Source organism: Parasteatoda tepidariorum, chromosome 3 (assembly GCF_043381705.1).
Source record: "Parasteatoda tepidariorum isolate YZ-2023 chromosome 3, CAS_Ptep_4.0, whole genome shotgun sequence".
NCBI lineage: Eukaryota > Metazoa > Arthropoda > Arachnida > Araneae > Theridiidae > Parasteatoda > Parasteatoda tepidariorum.
The window spans coordinates 32,430,501-32,452,212 of NC_092206.1; positions in this window are offsets into that span (position 1 = coordinate 32,430,501).

A 21,712-nucleotide genomic window follows, 5' to 3' on the forward strand; every position below is an offset into this window, starting at 1 on the left:
GAGCAACGTTGGCCCACCTAATATGGTGCCTCTGAAAGAGTGGCCAACGAATCTGCCCTGTAAATGCCTGAATTGAAGAAACGTTAATACAGGTGGGCATTAAAAAAAACCCTTACTTTATTTATGGTACAAAAAAAGCAATAAATATGGTATAAAAAAGGCACTGTAGTCTTCCTTTCAAAAATCTTCCTTTGGAAACATCAAAATTGCGTATAATATCGCTATAAGGTGTTTGGTGCATTTAAACGGGTCTTTGGCGGGTCCAAGCATAAGCTGTCTTTCCTTGGAGCTGAGTTTGGACTCTCCTTATTGATGTGCATTGGTTGGTTATTGATGAGTAGTTGGTCTTCAGTGTTGTACGATACCTTTCGTTTGCTTCCTTGCAAGCACTCTTCCATTTGCACTCGTTTTTCCCGGAACTCCCACAATAGGCTTACGCATCAGATCAGGATTTTTGAATTCAAAAGCGTTATGACTGAGTCGACAGCTCTTAAAGCATTAAAGTACTCTAAGGTATTGTCATATTGTGACTCTTTTACAGTCGATTTTTAATAGGGCCAATTAAAGTGCAAATCAGAATGGTAGGAACTTGAAAATACATAGTATTAGACCTCTCTCATGGTATGGAGAAGTATACTAGCATTTCTGCTTTTTCGTGCATTTTGAATTTTGAGACGCTCCTTCCTCTAATCCTGTTCTCAACTTCCTACAGTATGAGGCATGGTTTTCTCAACCCCTGCTAAATGCAGGAAAATTTGTCACCAAGAGCTTCTTAAATTTCAGTTTGAAATCTTTCCAATTATAGTTAATTTTTGACCTCATAATTTATCCTTGAGGATCGGACGTCCTTAATTTTAAAAACTTCAACCCCTCGGTTCATGTTAGTCCCCTAAAGGTAGTTGTCGGTGTGCCACGGTGAGGTGAGGATTTATTATATGTTTCGAATAGTAATATATTCTAAATTGGAAGGCGTTTTTATTTGTGCCTCGATTTGAGATAACATCTGACATGTTGTCTATGCACAAATAGAGCCTATTCTTCCTATAAGTCCTGTTTAAGTTCCTTTAAGCTCATTTAGTGACGCACCGGTTTCGGAAGTGTAATTAACTTTTCAATCGGGTAGTAGGTTATGGTCAGGAGTATTGTTTTTAGCAGATGAAAATTTGTATTGGATTGTAACATTTGAAATATCCATAATGGAGGTATGGTAAGCACATACACTTGCTTGGATATTCTTTCCATATTGAACAGTGACGCCAATAACCATTTGAATTGGGATATGTGCTTCTGTGAAAACGTCACGTTTTTGAGTTTTTGAATAAGGAGTAAGATTAAACAGCAGCCATGGTGTAAACTCATTTTTGAAGATGTTATGCTTCCTTGGTTCTCAAAGTTGTTTAAAACCAAAAGCAGTGGGTCACTTATAGAATACCGCGCTAACACGCAGAACTCAGGACACTCTAGTATGTTGAAAAGCATGTTTTTCAGGTAAGAATTTTAAGAACTATCATCTTATTCAACAAAATTGAATCTAATTTATTTTTCCTAAGGTTTATCTAGAGTAAATGAATTTCAGCTAAATGTCTTAAGACTTAAGCCTTCTAAGAATCTTGATGCTAGGAATGGAATAAAATGTATTTGCTACATATGAAATTGTTTGGAAATTAATTCATGTAATTATTGCCGTTTATTGCACTACAAAGTAGCGAGGAGAACAATAAAAATTTTAAAATAAGCAATTAACAATGAATAAAAAGTTACTTATATTGAACAATAATTGATTTAACATTTGAAGAGGTACAATAATCAATTAATCGAGGGAAATCAAATAAAATTTTACTGGTTTAATTGTGGTTAAGAGCAAAAAATTTTGAGACGCGTATGCGAAAGATAAATAATTCGAAATTTGGATAGAATGTAACAGGTAGTAGTGTTTTAATGCTGATTTGGAAGACTAGTTGCATTTTTCATGGAGCATTAAAATTGTAATACCTTATATGCTTTCAAATTACTTTTGGTCACCCTATCGAAAGTGGATTAAAAAAAAGATAAGATAATTTTTGAGAGAGTGAGATTATTTTATCGATATATGTAACTCTTGTAATAATATTAATATATTATATTAGGCATTGACAAATATTAAATGTAATTTTCTTTTAATTATAATAATTACAACGTAAAAAAGTATCTGGTTATTGAGTAAAAATAAGTTTAATTACAGGAAATTAGTTTTTCTAGTTTTAAAAAGAAATTCGGATGAATTTATTATTATTATTTATCTTAAACATATTTCATGGAATGAAATCATCCTTAGCAGCACAAATGTTTTTTCGCAAAATATTTTTTTAAAACTTTCCTTACCAAATATTCTAATAATTTAAAGAAAATAAATGCACTTTCGTATTAAATGCTTGCATATTTTCTTTTAAAATTTTTTGTATGTTATTTGTAGTTTCTTTATGGTAACGTTGCATTGAAGAAAAAATCAATTACAGAAGAAAAAAATAGTTTTTTTTATTTAAAAAAAAGGAAAAGAACTATATTTTTTGCTGAAATGATTTATTGCTCCTGTCATTACCTACAAAACTCACTTCTATTTATTTATTTGTAGGTCAAAAATAACACAAATAATTTTCTTACGGAAATTTTATTTCTTTGATACTCACGCCCTTGTAGTAAGACCATTGTTTTCTACAGCAGAAAAAAACACATAAAAATGTATATTCTACTACGTTGGCACGCGACTATTTATTATGAATTGTCACGTAAATTTGTTTCAATTGTTTATTCAGTTTTACTATTTCATAATGCTTTATTTTTTGACTGCAAGCTTGATCGCATAATACAATATTATAATTAGCGAATATATTGGGACATCACACCGCTTTATATTATTTTATTAAGCTTATGTAAATAGCCTTAATAATTTTTCATATAACGCCTATGGAGAAAAAGAATGATTCAGTGGGTCATTTATATTGGGATGTATTTTCAGTGATGATGGAATATTCAGGTGGTGAGGAGGGTGTATTGGTATAGTGGGCCAAGTTGAAGATTGATGCTGAAATCAGGGATGGTGAAAAGAATACTCGAACTGGATCAGAATTAATAAAAAGAGCTTTTATTTAGTAGTATATTTGCAGAGCTCGAGTTACAAAATATACATATCATCCATACGAATTTCAGTTGAATCAATTTTGTATAATAATATTAATAAGGACAGGCCATGGGAGACAAATCCCCCACAACCTGCCTAGTCAAAAGCCAAATTAAAAAGTACATGTAATTTGTTCCCGACGGACACAGACGCATTGGTAGGAGATCCAAAATTGGCGATTTATTAAAATATAGCATAGCCAAAACAAAGCGAATCAGCATATCAATATTGGGTTTAAAAGAATACCCTGGCGATCACGAGTCGCCAACAAATTTATGAGAATTATTACAACCNTAAGCTTATGTAAATGGCCTTTATGCAAAAAAAATTTTGTATAGCGTCGTATTTCTTGAATTGCTTTTGTGATCCTAGAATATATGACGTTTGGGGAATTAATTGTGACATTACACCACTTTGTATAATTTTGTTAAGCTCATGTAAATAGACTTTATGCAAATGACTTTTTATGTAACAGCTTATGTTTGTAACATTTAATAATCTTTTTTTCTTATGGTATTTTCTAAATTTGTAATAAAATATAATTGATACTTTTTTTTTCTATTTTTCCCCCTCTTTTAATAAAAAATAGCAATTGTCTTTTTTTTAAATAAAGATATGTTCGTATTTCAAAACAGTCAAAAAGTGGATAAAAAATAACCATTTAAGCTTTTTGGATGCGCAACATTAAAAGTTAAGAAGTATTTTGGTTTTTTTCAATGGAATTTCTATTTGTATCATCGTAGGATTTAAAAAAAGTAGAACATTCTATCTATCCATCATTAAACATTTATTTTTATAATTTATACATTCTTTTTCGTCCCTTACGTATATCAATATTATTTTGCCATTCTTTTCAATTGAAGTAATAGGAGTTTAAAAATAGTTACACTAATATCTGACACACAGAGATATTTGGCCACCTTTAAAATTGGCTTGAAGGAACAAAAAGTTAAAGGCAAACAAATAACAAAGAAATAATTTAGAGAAGTAAATAAAATTTGTTAGTTGAGAAAAATTTACGTACTCAAAATAGGTTTTAATTTTTATAGTGTTAATAAATCATTTTTTTTTATCTATTTTAATATCTTATTTTTATTAAATAATTTTTTTAACAATAAAATAACCAAAAGAATAATTTTGGGTAAGTCCTTAAAATATGTTCTTCACAAGATCTTTTACAAGGAAAGAATTTAAATTTTCGATGACAATAGAATTTATATTAAGTTTTAAGTAAATAATAAATAAAACACGAGTACCATGCATAATTGCACTCATATTTTAAAAAGGTATACATTTTCCCATACTCCTTCACTCGTGAAGAATCATCATAAAATATATTGGTTGTAATTAATTTCAAGCATATTTCTCTGACCTTATTCTGCCAACATTTCTTCATATGAAAATATTTCCAAAACATATTTCCTTTCTTCCGAAAATAATGCGTTACACACATTTTCGTCTCTCGCGATTGTTTTCCTTTTTCTTTTCGCCAAGGCGAGAAACTTAATGTTGTGCCAACATTTTCCCATGCCTTAAATTCTTTTACCTTGATTCTGTCTGCTAGTTGTGATGACATTAAAGGATGGGGCTAAGTAACAAATAACAAAGTAGCAAGTAAGAGTTATGGCCACATATCTCAGACTTGTTTACTCTACGCAAACAGAGTATAATTATATCTTAGTAGAGGTTTCAAGCGATGCAATTTATTGAAAAAGAAGTACCCTAAGTTGTAATTTGTTACTTTAATCGGCATTTTATGGATATAAAATTAGCACTGATTCCTTTGTTAAATAGAATATTATGCAAGCAGTTGTTTTATTAAGTCCTAAGGATTTATTTGTGTTTAAATATTGTAGGGATTTGAGAAGAATGTTCTGTAATTAATTATGGCGTTAAATTACTTGTTTATTTCAGTGTTATAATTGCATACTGTGGTATAACTTTGTATTTATTCTACAAGAAGTATCAAATAATCGTATTTTGTCGAAATAAACTTTGACAACTATTTGATAATTTATTAATGAAAATGTTTATAATAGTTTTTCAACACTTGTTGCCTACATATATTTGCTAATATAAGATAAAGTTTAAGGACATGGCATTTAGTTAATATGAAATATAATAAAGAAGCGAAAAGATATTTTATAAAAGTATTTAATAAAAAATAATAAACAGCGACATAAATGCTAAAGCGAAGCGTTCTATTCACGTATCTGAATGTTGCCACCTTTTTTTATATAAAAGTTAAACTTTTCTCTGCTGTAATAAAACTAAACTTATGCGAACCTTACACTAATATATTATGCCCTGAAATTTTCTGTAATTTAACTTATTATTTCAATGGAAAACAGTAGCAATTCTACGTTGTGCAAACTCTTCTTTTTAGGTACTTGTGATCATTGAACAATGGCTATTATGAAGGACTTAGTTCAACAAATATTTATAGTAGTCTGCTAAAATTTCAAAGTTTTTTTATAAATATCTATTTCTTCATATATATTTTATCTTGAAATTTCTTTCAATTTTAATTTATTGCTTGAATGGCAAACTGTATGTGTAATATATGTGTTTAGCAACTAAGTCTGTTTAAATTTTGAATCAATTTTCTGTATAATTGTTTAAATTTCATCTAATTCCTCATTTAAATAAAAAATAATAAAATTAAATTTCTTTTTAACAAATATATGTTGATAGAATTGTTAAAGAGTGAACTTTTATTCAGCATTTAGATATAACTGGCTATGACTTAATGGGTAAGTATTACTATTATTTTTTGTCTCCATAAAGGCATTATTTCAGAATGAAAAAGTTTACATATATGCTTACTTGGTTTTATTATGATTAACTACTAAGCCGCAACTTAAACAACCATGACTCACTCAAAAGTTTTGATGTTTCAATCAAAAGAATTTGTTGAAAATACGATATCAAACTTCCCAATCATCGATATACTTGTCATACATATCTACTTTTTCTATTTTGTTACCGGCGGTGAACAGCTGACTCATTTTTGAGTTTACAACAATAAATTTTCATCACCGTAGTTTTGTAGCCTCCGTTGATTCGCAGTACCTTTGTAGCCTCCGTAGACCAGAAGACAAGGTAACTTGTTGGAAAAAACTTTACACCGTGGAGGACTTTTCGATAGAATCATCTACATTCACGTTCCATGGCATGAAAAAGCCACTAAACCTACGAAATTTACCGGTTAGCTGCCAGAAAGATGATTCAAATCCGTGATTCGTCAACATCTGATTATATTTTCGTCAACATTGTAATTGTTGCGAGTCGGGATCGGAATTCATTTTGATTAGTCATTTCTGGGATTCATTCCAGAAGAAGGTGAGTCCTCGGTACATACATATTGCATACATATAGTGTAATCATACTATTCCCAGCATGTTTAATTCGATTTCACTTTAAGTCCACCATAAAACAAGTTGTGTTTTAGCATTTCAATAGTATTTAATTTAATGAATACTATTGAAATGATAAATACCCCCATATTTAATTTAATTTCGGCTTTGTTTAACACTTTTCTGAAAAGAATTTACATTTTTAATCTCCTTAACATTTAATAACCACACATTGAAGTTCAAATTTTTCATTTTTAAAGGTTATTTTAATTTCAAATTCAAATATATAATCGTTAACTACGATAATCGTGAGAGTCATACAGTGACATGCACAGTGACATGCTTAGCCCATACGGGCCCTAGCCTCCCAGTAGCGTCCACACACAGTAGTGGAGATGAGCGCAGGACAGACGGAAATATGGGGCAGGTCCATGTCCTCCCCAAGGCGACAGGACAGTTAAAAATGTTTATACTAAAAAGGTGTTTGGCCAGACAGTCATGGCCCGTTACTAGTCTAAAGATAGCAACTCTATTACACGTGGGCTGAGTTGGGATAGTTAAAATATGGTTGAACCAGGTTTTGTGTATATTGCTTTTACGGAAATTCTCTGAGAACATGTTCCGGAATTGGTTTCGGACCAGCAATTTAAATGAGTGCAGAGAGATGGAGCAATGAGATGCTTGGGCAATAGTTGTTTCCTTCCTGGGCAAGAAATCAGATTTTTCACTAACCCAAATCCCGCAATGTCCCGGGATTCATTGGAGGACGATTTGCTTGCCTTTTAGTGTCAGGTCCTTCAGACAATCAATGCATTTCTGAATGGAGAAGGAATGGGGAATCAGTGGAGAGTTAATATCAAGAAGTGCTGCTTCAGAGTCAGATAAGATGACGGCGCTAGAAAATTGATCAGTAAGACACTGTAGTTGCTTTACGGCAGTGTTTCTTAACATTTTTGATATAATGGACCCCTTTTAAAAAATTTTAAGAAGTCACGGACCCCCCCCCTGTGAAAAAGTAATTGCAAAAAACATCAATTATTAAGAAAACATTTAATGTTATTATTTTAATAGTATACAAAATTTTTAATGTGAAGGTTGCTGCTGCTTTTCCTTAATTAATAAATTGAATTCAGGGATGGTTTTCGACAAAGCAACGGGCATATCATGTTCAATCGATTTCGATGCCATGTTTTTATTGTCACAATTGTGGAAAATGCCGCTTCGCAAAGATACACTGTATCAAACGGAATTATAGTTGCCATAGCTCGCTTTACAAGCAATGGGTAGGCTTTCAAACGTTTTAAAATTGGTAGTCAGCGGACCCCCAAATTATAACTCATGGACCCCTTAGGGGTTCATAAACCACAGGTTAAGAAACCCTGCTTTAAGGCAATTAGAATAGCCTCGATTTCACCGTCGTAGGCAGATGCATAGCAGTCAACAGAAGCGTAGGCAGAGAACAGGTAACAAAATATATTATAACGTTATAAGATATTATAACGATATATTTACAGAAATATTTATTTAGATAATATGATTCAGTGGTTTTATGGTAATTATTAAGATAAAAATTACGGTTTATCAGATTTTTTGTTTCATAACATGTTCTAGTAAAAATTGATTTTACTGTGAAACGTACCGTAACCCTGAGTACAGGTACTATTTAGTGTAATTTGATCCGAAATTTTTTACAGTGTAGACAGAAATATAGATAGGCCTGAAATTGTTCTATTTTTTATTTTCAAGATGTAAAATAATTCTACCAAAAATAAATAATTTTCACTGTTACCTTTAAATTGCCTGGAAATCAGAAGTATGCTATATCTACCAATGAAATGAAAGAAGTGATATTAACATGTAATGTACATAGATATACCTACACAGAATTAAAATGCATTTCTAAAGAAGCATTTATTTCATATTTTTTCAATAATACATAAATAAAATTCACGTCTATTTATTCATCTTGCTTATAAATCTCACTCCATAATACATAATCTCCTTTAAATTAGACAGAACAACATATCTTCATTTATATATGCTCAAAATATCCCTATCGAATACTCTTTGAACAGATCTTATATTTTTATTTATTTATTTGTTTGAACGATAATGGGGTTCTGTTATTTTATGCTGAAAATATATTATCTTTATGCCTAACAATTTATTCAGAATAGAGATTGAGATAGAATAATTATCGCAGGTTAATTTGGGATAATTAGGGTGGTTTTTGTGAATCAGGATGAGTAATTAATAAATCATTTCAAAAATATTTTGCTGATGAGCCTTATGACACGCAATTGAGGAAGACTATGGAACATTTATTTGGAAAGGTAGAATCATTTAGTGTATAATTTAATTTGAATTTAAGAAAATACGATGTCCACATTTTCATCTTATACCAACCATGTCTTTTGCAAAGATAGTATGCTTTTTTCCCTGATGTCTCTGCCATAATATTAAATAATGCTTTCTGTAGCAAACGTGTGGTTATTTTTAAAACTTTCTGTAACATATATTCATGTTTGTTACGAATTTATAACGGTCTTATTCACCTTTAGCCATTAATCTTTAGAACAAAATATCAATATGAAGAGATTTTTTATGATATTTTTCTTTTGAATATCTAATAACAAATTTTAAGGCTGTTACTAAACGCTGAAGATATATAAAAAATAATTTTTACCATAGAATTATTTCTTGATTTTAATAATTCTCAACTAAATTGAAAAATCACTGATAATTCTCAATTTCTATTAAAAATTTCAAATTTTTTTTTAAAAATACTCATGCTTTTCCTTCGTTTTTAAATCGAATCAATAATTTCATCAAAATAGAATATATAATTTAAAACAAACTCTTTGCTTCGAAATTAAAGCATTTAACTCTTTGACGAAAATTTTTTATTAAGCATGTTTTAATACTATTTTCATTATTTCGTATTAATTTCGATTAAAATATAGGAAAAAATATCATATTTAAAGTTTAAATAATTTATGGTTAAGAAATACAGCATCAGACACCCGCTAAAGGTGAAATCTTACTAACGCAACTCACTTCCAAACAATAATTTTTCAAATTTGCACTTACTTAGATCTAATAGAAAAAGTTATTAATCATTGAAGTTTCTTCAATTTACAAAATCAACTGACACATTTTTGAATATGTATGAAAAACTTTTCTGGAATTTATATCTTAGTGTAAATGTAATTCTGGTAATCAAATAGAGTTTTTTTAATGGTTAAAATATACCAAAATATATTTTTACTTGTAATTGGAGCTTTCGAAAAAATAATCTGTTTTTATATTAGACACTGGTGTCTAATCTGCGTCAAAAGATTAAACTATTTTTTAAAAATTATATTTCTAGAATAACAACTACACTTAGCTTTATCGTAGAAAATATAGAAAAACTATTTAGAAAAATGTATTGGGAAGCTAATAATAGTTTGTGATGTTAACAAGATACATCTTCAGATAGAAAATTACTTTTGTTCATAAAGTGTATTCATCTAGATGCACGGTATCCCCCATAATTTGGAAATGAATTCTAATGCCCATTCTTTAGAAAATGTCGGCTCAATATTCTTTATCTCAAAAAAAGTTGCCTTTATATCTCATTCCTAGATGCATTTGATTAATAATAAAATTCACACCAAAAACGAAATCTGTGTACGAGAAAGTAATTCTATTTTGAAGAAACCTATGAGTTCCAGTTTCGGAGAGCACTCAAAGTTTGAAGTACTTTCGAAGCACAACTAAATGGGATGTTGTTAGCTTTACACAACGTCAGTGCTGAACATTAGTAACTCTTTGATGTTAGAAGAGGAACTATTACATTCCGAATATATTCCTCAGCGAATTAATAGAGTCTGAACGACAAAACTCAGCGAAAGTAGTTTTCCAAAGAAGTGAATGGAAATTATATTCATAAAGTGGTTAAAGTGAGTATGAATAGTTTAATAGGAATGGTATAAAACATTATAGGAACTCATATTTAAAAATGGGTTTTGAACTATATTTTCAGGGACCTTATCATGTTAAAAAGGAAGAAGTAATTTTGATTCATTTCATTTAAAAAAAAATTTGTTATAGAAATTTACACACTTCTATCTAAGTTTCTTTTTAAAACATCTTTACTCAATTTAAATATTTTTTAAAAAATATGCTTTCTGAAAAGATCGCCTCATTGACCTTTCTAGAGAAAGATTAAATTGGTAAAACTGACTAGAGTGCTAGTTATACAGTCTAATGTATATAACGATTGACGTTTAAAACATTGAAATGCTGCATCTTTTTGTACATATGTTTAAAATACAGGCCAACATAAAATATAACACACACTTACATGCTTTTTGTTGCTCGACGCAATTTTGTCTTCAATTTTTAGTGCAATATTTTTGTATTAAAAACTCACTAATTTGTCATATCTTCTAACTCAATCTAAAATACATCAATATTTCATCACCAATGTCTTTATTTGGCATTTTTGTATTTTAATGTATAGACATTTTAAAACATAATTTAAATTCTTAAGCTTAACTGCAGGGAAACGGGAGTGCACTGGTAGTGAAAATATTGCTTTCAACTAATTAAAGATTGCACAGACTTACTTAGCATATTAAGAATCTGCATTCATTACAGTAGTTTTTTTTGTATGCGTACTGCGATTCAATTACTGAGTACTTTAATATCCAAAGACATTCATCGTGTTTACACATGAATTAGAAAATTTCATCAAAATGGAAGTAAAACTAGTGATTTTTTTTAAAAAAAACTTTTCAGGAGGACATATAAGCCTGATCACTCCGAAAAGTCGTAGTATAGCGTTTAGTTTAGAATAATTAAGACATGGTAATTTTTCGCTTTAAAAAACGAACACTAAAGCCGTGATGGTTCCAGGAATAGAGCTCTCACCTACCGATGAACTGATCTGGGTTCAAATACTAGCGATAGCTGGTCTATACGAACTCTTACATTACCGACTAACGTGCTGACGTAAAATATCCTCAGTGTTAGACAGATAAGTTATTGTTCTCTTGAAATCGGGCTAACTGTAGGGTGGTTTTCCTCTTCATGTAATGAAAAATGTGGGTAAATTCCAAGAAAAAAATCCTCTACGAATGGTATTTCATTCCTATGTTTCCTTTCATGTTTGAAAAGTTCCCTTTTCTTTCTCCATAATTTTATAAAAATAGGAATATGTATATTTATGGTATTTTAATTAAAATAATTTTTACAGAACATTTTATTATCACATGCAAAACAAATCTTATAGTAAATAATAATACATTTCAATTTCAAACTTAGAAATTTTAAATTTTTAAACACAAATGTCAAAAAACTTTGAACTCGTATTAAAATGTATGGATAACTTAGCTGAAATAAATCAAAAATGTTTGATATTAAAGCTCCATATATAAACCATTATAGATTGAACATTTAAAATAAATATACTTTATGTTTATCTTTCATTTTTGAGAAAAAATTTTCTGCTTCTTTAATAGTTCAATCGCACAAATATATGCATTAAAAGACGATAAAAGAAATCTTCTAAAAGTGTTACACAGATTTTAAGTAAATAATCATTATAAAGTGTAAAAATTTCTCACCAATCGGTTAATTTAATGTACCGAAAATAATTATTTATACTATTTTCTGAAAAAAAAGCGTTTAAATTAGCACCAAACTAGTCATATTAATCTGTTTCGAACAAGCAATATCATAGAAAAAGTTATTTTTTAATCTAGTTTAAATATGAAATATAAAAAAATGGTTACAATTTTTATACTGATGGTGTCATAAAACACATATAGGAGAAACAAAGAAATCATGACTAAATTTAAAATAATTAACGCGAAGAAAAAAATATTAATCAAGGCCAAAATTTTCATTTCTTATCAAAAAATAGATATTTATGTCCTACAAAATAATGTAAGTAAGAATTGATATAGTATAATCAGAACATAAAACAATTAAAAGTTCTTAAAATAAGTTTGAAAATCACAAAAGGCCCCATGAATATGTAATATGAAGAAGGAAAAAAAATATATCATAATATTTCTTGCTTTTAATTTTTAGTGATTTTTTTATTGCAAAAATATTCATCTTTAATAATTAAGATTAAAAAACTTGACACAGCTCTTTTTATGTATGCTACGATCTGATCCACTAAATTAGTTTTGTCAGGAGATATTATATACAACTTTTTAAATTCCTTTCGTAGTTTAAAAGTTATCATAGTTGGAAAGTTTTTCATGGTTTAAAGGTTACCTAAAGAAAGAGAATTAAAAAATAATAATTTTGAAGCGAAAAAAGTTATTAACTTGTACATGAAAATTTTTTACTAGTACATGGATAAATATTAAGTAATTAACCTTCATTACTTGAAAAAAAATTATACTCCCTTTTTTACTTCCAAAGTAATTTATTACTGTTACACGAATAGTTAAAACAAAGGTAATTTAAAAAAGGGAAATATGCTTTTTTCCAGCTATATGTGTAAATTATTACTATAGTATTAAATATATTGATGGATTATCAATAAAAAATTTATCAGGAGTGTAAAAAAAATATTTTTCATTCTTTATATTTTAGAAATTATAACAATATGTAAAGATAAACGTAATTAGTGTTAAAGTAAGCTTTTGTTGTCACCTGCTGCATAAAGTTCCTAAAATTTATACAGAATAGTGAGCAAAAAAAAAGTTTTGTGGTTTTTTAAAAATTTCAGAAATTTAATATTTTAAGGTTTTCATTTCCCATAAGAATTAGAATAAATGGATACATTAAGCAGTAGCGGAGGTCTTATTCGCTTTACATTATGGAGAAAATAGCGTGCTGTGTGATAATGGAATCGGTGTTAAAAGAGGTACTCTGGTTAATAAAAGCAAAATATACGGTACTTAAACCATTAATTGGGAAAATTTTCTGTTTAAATGCTAACGGTCTACCTGGTTCTAAAAATTTCAATTTTTAATATCTTTAAAATATACAAAACTGAAAAGTAAATAAAACCGAATGAATGGTTTTGATGCCTTGCTCTGAAGAATCATGATAAAAGTACAAAATTTTACTTAATTTGTCAAATTTTATCACGTATTATAAACTTATATTTTATTGGCAATTATTTGAAAATTATTGCCTAAACGATGGAGTAAAATTTATAGAGATTTTGGTAGGTTTGTCCTTAATTTTTCTCAGTATAAATTAAGAAACTATATAAAATATAGCAAAATGGAAGAAAAAGGAAGAAAAAAACATGATTGTGTTAAAAAGAAGAAAAGTAGCAAAGAAAAAATATTTTTAAGCATTTAGTGTATAGTTTATTATAGATAGGGATTTACTTAGACTCGGTATTTTATTATATATCAGGTTAAATTACTGTTAGAAAAATGCTTAAATTAAGAAACTAATAAACAAAAGTAATGATACGTAATAATAAAAATCGTCGCATCGATATCTTTCTGTATTAAAAATATACGAAATCTTAGTTGACACTGCCACGGCTTCGGGTAATCACCTTACATTTTGTTTTGTCTCAAAAGAAACTATAAGATTTAGAAACTTGAAATTATGAAACTGTGTTGAAAAATGTAAGGGAATTCCTAGGGACGAATTATTAGTTTTTAAACATCTAGAATATATATATATATATATATATTAAAAAGTTATTNATTAACAAATGAGCTTTGTTTTTGCTTTGAAAAAGTTTCACCTGTAAGAAAAATAAGTTATGGCTTATTTTTACCAGAAATGTTATCACCATACCTTAAATTTACTAAAATTTTTCCTCCATGTGATGTTGATGTAATAGAAAAAACAAAAATTAAAAGATAAGCCTCTTAAATATTTAATATTTATTTATATTATATTTTGTTTATTTTATTTAAATCAAGTTTGTTCGTTTTAAATGCTTATGCTGTCAATTTTGTTTTATACTTTAATGTGTATAGGAATGAGAAAAAATATATAATGTATTAGGTATATGTATGTTACAAATGTATTAAGAATCATATGAAAGTATCAGAAAAAATAATACACATCATTTCTGCAAAAATAATATCACTGAGATATAAATATTTTTTTTAAAAACCTAACTGGACAACAACTTCACATACAATATCATATTTTATTTTATCATAATATCTAAACTATAGAGCATTTCACAGCTATATTTGATATTATACCAGGTGTATTGGAAATATTTCGTTTCTTTCGGCGAATCGAATCTACTATATCGTGAACATTTCAATACTTTTTCCAATGATTCCCATTTGGCAAGGGGTGGAATTCGATTCCATCAGATCGTGCCTCATTTCTTCGATAGACAAGCATCATCACTTTCTGGAAATAGCAGAAACATTCTCCATTAGAAAAGTTTGCAATGCTTCTGGTAACATTTGTGATAAGTGTACTTGTGTATCAATTATTTAAAAGAAATAAATTGCGTCGTATCACTTTTGGTCTATAAAAATTTACTATTTAAGCTCTATTTTTTTGAATCGCAATTCTATTTCTTTTCAAAAATAAATATTTCTACTATTTCTTTTTAAATTGAAGTATAGTAGTACTATGTAGATTCCAATTTCTAATTCATATAAAAACAGGAAGACAGGGTTTGAATTTAAAACTTAACAAACATGATAAAACAGTGGAATGAACGCTTGAAAAAGGAATAGATGATGGATTTAATAAATTGTAATTTTTAAATGATATTTTGATATGATACTTTTGTTTTTTATATGATATTTTTAACGCACTTTAAGCATTTTAATTCAATAAATTTTAACTGCATGCATTTTAATTTCAAAATAATATTGAACCTTAATTACAGGTTTTGGATTTAGCAAAATATCGCACCCCGGCAAGAAAAAGTGACATAACTCTAAAATGCAGTATTTGAGTATCTGCCGTGTATATATATATATATCAAGTTTAATTGCAATAATTCCACGATATGGTATTTAACTAATAGGATTATGATAAAATTCCTTTTTTTCGCATTAGAATATTTTTATTTCGAATGCAAATTCTATAAAAAATAAAATAACATGATTCAAGTTAAAGTGTTCACGTAAAAAAACTTTTCCAAACTTTAAAATCAGAAATCCAAATAACTTTAGCAAATACAGCATTTTTTTGGAAACAAGCGAAAGCACATTAGCTTTCAAAGAAATAGAGATAACTATTTCATTACATAAAAGTATTGTATGTGAAACCACTGGAGAATATTAGAGCAACAAAATCCTGAAAACACTTCAAAGAATCAATATTATGAAAGCAGAAGCGTAGAAAAAGGCGCTTTCAGCGCTCCGCTTTTATGGCACTTAAGACCACATCTGTAACTAATGTTCTGATGCTTCTTGCACAATCCATTAATATTAGGGTGCCTGTGTTACTACGGGATTGCCGTTGTTGCATTATGTAGAATACGTAAAAAAATAATGCAATGTAGACCGTAAAACGAATCGAGGCTTTTCGGAGCATTTCATGCATGAATAAGAACAGACATTTCAGCTTTTTTTATCTAACCACTTCATTTCATTTTAAAGCAGATTACGCAATAGAAAGTATTTAAACGATTTTGGGATATTTCAAAAGATTATGCAGCTCTTTGAAAATATTGTGTTGTTTGGAAATAACCTTTTCTTGCATTAATATTTATACAGAAAAATATTTTTTATTCTCTACATATTTAACTATAATAGGTTTTAAATTTTTTTTTAAATAGAAAAGTTATATCCGGTAACTATTAAAATTTTTAAAAGACAGCCTAGAATGTTTTATTTTGTTCAAAAAGAACCTAACAAAGCTAGATTTTTTTTCATTTTTCAATCACTTTAAAAATCATTTACTGATGTCACAAACATTATGTTTGCTATTAAAAGTTTTGTCTTGAAAAGCCTTCTACTGTTTAAAATATAATTGAATTTCTTGTTTTGCATGTGTTGCAATATTAAATCACTGTATTTGTTTGGAACCAAATTTTTTATTTATTTTATAACCTGCCAATTTTGAAGTATTAACGTAATTTGACGCATTGGGTGGGAATGCATAATTTAGTAGTTTTAGCATTTAGATTAAGATAAATGGGTAAATTATATTGCACTGCACAATTCACATGGAGTCTTAATAATCATTTCAAACTAATAGTACTAATAAATATTTATACGATTTTGGAATATTTCAGAAAATTATGTAGCTTTATGAAAATTTTGCGTTGTTTGAAAATAACGTCTTCACTTTTTTGCTTTTTTTTTACCAGTGTACATATTCCTTAATACACCATGCAATATATACATATATCATGTAATGAATTTACATATTCTTTTTATAGTGACTTAGTGTAGGTTGCTCATTATGATTAACGATGTATTGATATAAATATCTATGCTCAACGCAATTTATTAAATACTACAATCTATTTTCATACATCGTGCAATGAATTGGCATATTCCTTGTTTATTGGCATGGTATACGGTGTTCATTAACGTCATAGATGTATCGTAATAAATACGCATTTTAAATACAATTCATTAAATTTGACAATCTATTTTCATATATTATGTAATTGATTTATAGATTCTTCCCATAGTATCTTAGCGCAGGTTGCTAATTATGATTAGCGATGTATTGATATAAATATCTGTGCTAAATTCAACTGATTTAAAAAGACAATCTAATTTCATACATCTGGTAATAATCAACAAACAGGTAACTTAACGTAAGAAATTAGCAAATTTTTAGTATAGTAGCTTGGTAAATATTCTTCATTATGAATATCGAAAATATATAAAATGAATATGAATATCGATTGTTATAGGTAATTAATGCATTTTATTTAATACGACAACCTATTTTTATACATCTTATAATAAATTAACAGTGTTTTTTAATTTAATAGCCTGGTATATGTTTTCGTTAAGATTATAGATGTATCGATTTAAATATGTATTCTAAATACAATTTATCAAATACTACATCACATATATCATGTTATAAATTTACAGATTATTTGTTTTGTAGCTTAGTATACGTAGCTCATTAAGATTATTAATGTAACAATGTAAATATATATGATAAATACATCTTATTAAATACCACAATCTGTTTTCATAATTTCCGTAATAAATTTGTTGTTTCATTTTATAGTTTTTCGGTACATGTTGTCCATTAAGATTATCGAAATTGTTTACATACTATAATATGTCTAACGGATAAATTTGTTGAAATATCAATAAAAGAAATCAATGATAAAAATGGCTTAATCCATTTGAACGTATAGCTGTATATAATACACACCAGGCCTTTCCGAAGTTCATTACTATAAATATTGTTGAAAATCACTACAGCAAGTAAAAAAAGTGCAGACTCTTTCTTATAAAAAATAGACTCATTACTTTTATTCTTTGATAACTGTTGCCATTCACCGAAAGTAAAGAAAAAGCAGAAATAAGGGATGGAAAGGGACGACATGATGCTTTAGGTTCTTTCGTTACCTGGGGCATCCTTGACAAATGATGTCAACTTATAATTTAGAGCCAACAGCAAAGTCATGAGCAACTTCTGATCAGCTCTTTCTTTGCTCATTAATCAAGAGGGACGATGCGGGACGGACGAACGAAGGGCGGACAGTTGATCAGGTGGGCGGGATGCGTCCCAGTGAATAATAGCCTTGGCAGTCTTTATTGATGAATATGCGATAAAGTTGGCACATTTTGCTGATTAGCTGACGCCAATAGTGCCCTAATTAAATGACTTTAAATCATTTTTCCGGTAGCCAATGCCGGTTGATAAGTTCTGCGATGATATCTAATCATTGGGGTGTCAGTGTTAACGAAAAATCGTTGATTTCATTAAATGATGGGGGATCTATAAAATGAAGCGATAACAAATTAATGGTTAAATAAAAGTTTTAAAAGATTTAAAGCGATAACAAATCAAAATTGTGGTAATCAACTCATTAGCTATTAAATTAATAATAATTTTTCCAATTAAATTTTGAAAATTCTGAACTAAATTTGAATGTCTTTGTCAAATTCAATGTTTGGCTCAACGTCAATATGCAATGCTTTTTTTCTATTCTAGCAATTTATGATTTATAAAATAAAGCTTTTTAATTTGATGATTTGATCTTTTTCTCATTAGTAAAAGTTATTTTGACTTTAGCAATAGAAAATAATGCTTAAAAATTTACTGACTACTTTCTGTAGTTATTTGCTTAATTTTGACAAGAAGATATTCACTTACTGTGTATTGCATTTAATAATGATAAAGCTAATATTTTATTAAAATTTGAAACTAAAAAACAAAGAGTGGTAAAAAAATAATGTATGCCAATCTAACATTTTGTAAGAGAAATTGATGATATGTTTAAATTATGATTAAAGTCAATTAAATTATTGCAAACAGCTATCTCATTTTGATAAATATTATTTCAACAATTCATACTGAAATTATATCAATGTCTTTTATTAGAATGCAGACATTAATTTTTATTAAAATATTAAAAAACAAAACAAAAATGTAAAGTTTTTTTTGCACCCATTGTTTGAACAGTCAAATTGCTTTGCATGATTTCATTGATTACTTCATTTCATTTCATAGCCATAATTCATTTTTCAATTCTCACGTATTTCGTTTTACATGATTTGTTTTTAATGAAATAAAATTTAAATATCGCTAGTTTTTGCTACATAGTCATAAAGCAATTTTTATTGAAATTTTTGAAAAATTTTTTTTGCATATAAATACTATTTTTAAATATTAATTCAGTGGTACAAATATGTGCTCTAATATAATAAAATATATCATTGAATTTAAATCTAACAATAAAATAATGTCTTAAAATAAATACACAGCGAAAAATAATAAGTTTTACAGTTTTAAAATATAATCAAAAGTTTCTTTTAAATTTAATATCCTATAATAAAAACAAAATAAATTATAATCCACATCATCATAAAGCAAATATTATTTTCTTAAAACATGACTTTCATCGCTTCAAAGTTCCAATGATAATTACCTGACTTAAGTTTGATAATTTAACCAAAAAATGTAGTAAAGGAGCCCAATATATTTCTTAATGAAAACAAAGGAGGAAGTAAATAAGCTTTGCTCTCACATCTTTCTCAATTAACTACCTTGCAACAGCAAAACCTTCACCTTAGATATAATAATATTTCACAGTTAAAGCATATCACATTAAGTATTAATTGTACCATTAGGCCTAACAATAATGGCAACTGAAATTAAACTAACGGTAATCGAAAGGAATTTATGTTTATCTAGAGAATTAGAGAATACAACATTCTTGTAGTCGAACGTATTTAAAGATATAGAATTCGGATCTTAGCATTAAGGATTAGGAATGATATATCTTCGAACGCAAGTGAATAGTATATTTGTCATGCTAGCTAAATAATATAAAATAACATAAAATTAAGTTTATCATAGAATATTTAAACAAAAATTTAACAAACTAGAGTATTATAATACATCGGGGAAAGTAGGTTTCAAAGATTGTTTTACTATGCTAATTTCTAAAGCTCTCTTGTGTTTTAGCTATCCTTACTTATTAGTAATTACAGTTATAAAAATTAGTCTTAATTTAGATAATTAAACATTTGCATAAGATTTACATTTCAGCAAACAATAAGAATTTAGTCCAATGTCAACATTGTTTGGTTTCATTTGGATAACCTCTGCACTCGACCAACGAAAGTTGTAGTGCAGCGGAAGATGAAGAAAACTATATCCAAGGAAGGAAAATAGTTTTATGGACCCTGGGACAAAGTTTGTAGTGGACTTTTTCCGCACAGGACAAGAAGCTCAATTTCCATGTTGTGTAGAACTTTTGAATAATGGTTTTAAAAAAGTTGAAATGTAAGCACATAAAAATAAAAGAAGAAAAAAAGGTAAGAAATAAGCGCTATAACTTCTGTTAGGAAATTTGGTCTAATACTAAGCAATCCCAGGTTCTAGGACAACTGACCCGCTTACTCTCCTTCTTTAGTACGACCTTAATTATCCAAGTCAAAATTTTTGATGGTTTTCCATTGATGGACCAACATAATTTTTATGGCAACCATCCATGATTCCATCATGAACTATTTTATATTTTGATGGTAACCAACAATAGTAACCATTAACCCAATGTTGGTATACAAACTGATTGATGATGGTCCAACATAAGAATAGCAACTTGTTGTGATGGTTTGTTGCAACATGTTGAACAATCAGAGATTTCCATCATAGTTTCTTGGAAATCAAATGTTGAAACGATCATGAACAATCATCACTCTGATGTAGGAATTCGGACTGATTTATGACGGTCCAGCATTAAAAAAAAACCAGATTGCTTTGATGGTATATTCCTGACAACCAACAAGAATTCATTCCATTCAAAACCATGATGGAAATTAATGGTTGGAACCATCATGGAACATCACGGATTGTTAGTTCATGAGAATCAAACTTGATGGTTGACCATCACGGTATCACAGTGAATCATGTAACGATGGAAATTTGATGGCATATCGAAAACCAAGAACGCATAATGGAAAATGTTGGATTATGGTGAGCATCAAATGATGTTGTACCATCATGAATCTCACTGAAACCAACATAAACCATCAAAATTCTTTGATGGAGCCATCAAGAAATTTGACTTATGTATATCACATTTAAATTACATGCATAAAAATTGTCTTAGAAAATAGAAATATCTGTCATTTTTGCACTGAAATTCTAGCATTTCTGAATTTACCTTAAATAAGAGGTGTATCATATCAGATAACAGGAGTATCTGGTCTTATCCCACTAGTTGGATAACATGAGGTGATTGGACTCTTCTTCAGAAAAAAATCTTTAATGGAAAAAAAAGTAATATATCAAAGACTTTTCAGGAATGATATATTTTGAACAACTAAGGAAAGATTATCTGGATTAGGTAAAAAAGTTTAGCTCCGACAGACATTCCTATCTTAGCTACCCGGTCTTACCAATTTTCCCCTTGACTGTAAAAAATCCCGGATCAAATTACGGTAAAAAGTAACAGACTCTAGAATGCCAGTACTTTTTTCCCTTTTTACCGGAGCATTCTAAGCAGAAAAAAATCTGAGATGCTTCTTTTTACAGCAATAATTGCCGCGAAATCATTGAATCGTTATCTATATATATAAAAGAAAGTCGTGTT